Source organism: Nanorana parkeri, unplaced genomic scaffold (assembly GCF_000935625.1).
Source record: "Nanorana parkeri isolate BGI_ZX_2015 unplaced genomic scaffold, ASM93562v1 scaffold1997, whole genome shotgun sequence".
Lineage (NCBI taxonomy): Eukaryota > Metazoa > Chordata > Amphibia > Anura > Dicroglossidae > Nanorana > Nanorana parkeri.
The window spans coordinates 171,399-174,182 of record NW_017308265.1 but is presented as its reverse complement, the minus strand read 5'-3'; the positions used below and the strand labels follow the sequence as shown (position 1 = coordinate 174,182).

The 2,784-nt window shown below is 52.8% G+C and overlaps 1 protein-coding gene across 1 annotated transcript in view; it reads right to left on the bottom strand.

The window, feature by feature from the left end:
* Positions 1-2,070, bottom strand: part of TESK2 (testis-specific kinase 2) — a 42,055-nt gene extending 39,985 nt beyond the window's left edge. The window contains exon 1 of the mRNA XM_018572316.1: positions 1,950-2,070. The gene's annotated coding sequence lies outside the window, so the exon portion shown is untranslated. The remainder of the gene's footprint in view (positions 1-1,949) is intronic.
* Positions 2,071-2,784: the final 714 nt, after the last annotated feature.

The following is a 2,784-nucleotide window of genomic DNA, read 5'->3' as shown; positions in this document are numbered from 1 at the left end:
AAATCTCTGCAAAGTGAAGGGAATTCCCTTCTTAGTTGTCACCAGGTGTCCCCCATTGGGAGATTTCCCCTCACTTCCTGTTCATGTGACCGCTCTGCGTATTTCCCGTCACTATGTGAGCCGAGGACGGTGGTCAGAGAGGTGGCGGTCAGGAGGATCGGCTCCGAGCTCGGGTACAGTCTACACCTGGGGGTGGGCAACTGCGTCACTCCAGGTGTTGTGGAACTACAAATCCCATGAGGCATTGCAAGATTCAGAGCCACAGGCACGATGGGATTGGCACCGCCGCATCACCAATACCCATTTGTGCACGCCGTATGAGGAATGACAACATACAACACACATACATGTCACCGACATATAACAAAGCGCGGTACAATCCCCCTACATGTGACTCCACACAACACACATACATGTCACTGACATATAACACAGCGCGGTACAATCCTCCTGCATGTGACTCCATACACCACACATACATGTCACCGACATATAACACAGCGCGGTACAATCCCCCTACATGTGACTCCACACAACACACATACATGTCACTGACATATAACACAGCGCGGTACAATCCCCCTACATGTGACTCCACACAACACACATACATGTCACTGACATATAACACAGCGCGGTACAATCCTCCTACATGTGACTCCACACAACACACATACATGTCACTGACATATAACACAGCGCGGTACAATCCTCCTACATGTGACTCCACACAACACACATACATGTCACCGACATATAACACAGCGCGGTACAATCCCCCTACATGTGACTCCACACAACACACATACATGTCACCGACATATAACACAGCGCGGTACAATCCTCCTACATGTGACTCCATACACCACACATACATGTCACTGACATATAACACAGCGCGGTACAATCCTCCTACATGTGACTCCATACAACACACATACATGTCACCGACATATACCGGTACGCGGTACAATGGCGCTGTGGAGATCCTCCTATATACCGATAGCAGAGAAAAGCAGTGTGGCCCCCAGCAGGTCAAGGTTACCCCTGGTGGAGTAGTCGGACACCCAATAGCTCAGTGTGGTCCTGGCAGAACAATGTGGCCCCTGACTTGTAAGTGTGGCCCCTGTACACCAGTGTGGCCCTTGCCAAGCTGCGTGACCCTGGCTGGTCAATGTAGCCCCTGGTACAGCAGTGTGGCTCTTGGGGATCACTGTGGCCCCTAACTGTCCAGTAAGGTTCCCATATCTCAGTGTGGCCCATGCAGTATTGGCTCCTGGTACACAAGTGTGGCCCCAAAATCTCAGTGCCTCCCCCCCCCCCATAGAGAAGTGTGGCCCCTTATAAAGCAAAGGGGACCCCAGCTAGTCAGTGAGTCCACTGGTAGAGCAATAAGTTCAGCGAGGGCCCCAATTGCTCAGTGTGTCGCCTGATAGAACACTGTGGCCCCTGACTTGTTAGTGTAGTCTCTGTAGCCCACTGCATCTTCCCATAACTCAGGGTGGTCCCTGAGAAGGCAGAGGGGGCCCCAGGTGGTTAGTGTGTCCCCAGGAAGAGCAGGAATCACTGTGTGGCCCCTAGTTGGCCAGTAGGATCCCCAAAAGCTCAGTGTATCCCATGCAGAGTAGTGTGGCCCTTGAAAGAACAGTGTCTCCACCGGCAGAGCAATGTGGCCCCAAAAAGATAGTGTGGCCCCGGATAGAATACTGTGGCCTTCACCTGGTCAGTGAATCCCCTGGCAGAGCAGCGCGGCCCTTAAAGATCACTGTGGCCCCTAGGTGGCCAGTGGGGTCCCCAAAAGGTGTATGTGTCCCATGTAGAGTAGTAGGGCCCTCACCTGGTCAGTGTGGCCCCTGAAGAAAACTACGTCCTACAACACCTGAGTGTGGCCCCCAGAGATTCAGCGTGACCCGTGTCCAGGGGCCCTAGGGGCTCGGTGTGTCACTCACCGTGTGTGGCGGGAGGGCGGCCTTCCCTCACCGTCACCCCCCGGCCGCCATATTGCTCCGCCGAGCTCTGACTCCTCTCCGCAGCGATCAGCGCAGCTCTAGAAGGGGGCGGGACACTCCAAGCAAGCACCGCCCACTGCCCCTTCCCCCACAAATCAAACCTTGCCGGCCCCTGACATACGGCTCAGCCTCCAGGCCAATCACAAGCCAGTAGTTTAGTAAGCACGCCCGCCCCCCTCTCCCAACCTTCCCGCCTATTACACTCCTTGACCAATAGGGATAGGGGGAGTGTGAGACTACGTTGGCGAAAGATAGTAAATAGAATCTTTCTATGCGGAGATTGGCCAGCCGTTGCTGAGGAGAGGGATTTAACGATGTCAGGATCTGACCAATGACTGATCTGGATAACGGACAGACAGAAAAATCCACCAATCACATGAATCTAACGGCTGACAGCTGTGATTACAGCGGCCCAAAAACAGGGGGCAATCGCGTAAGCGGGCCCCTTAAAGGGCCAGTCACCTAAAAACAAAAGCTCCATTCATAAAATATCTGACAATCCCATTCACAAATATCTCTATCACATGCCGCGCGTGTGCATTACGTCATTCCAAAATAACAGAAAATGCTAACTTACCTGACACACCGGGCTACGCGCAGGGGGAGGAGCTTTCTTCCAAAAATATTAAATTTTACTGAATATTGACCTCCCCGGGGTTTCTTAACAACCAGCTGGTAATGACCATCCACTCATAGCAACCAGACTTCCCAGACTAGAGATTTCAGAGCTTGACCTGCACTGGATCGTTATTTCTGTCTGTGACCCCTCTGCAGA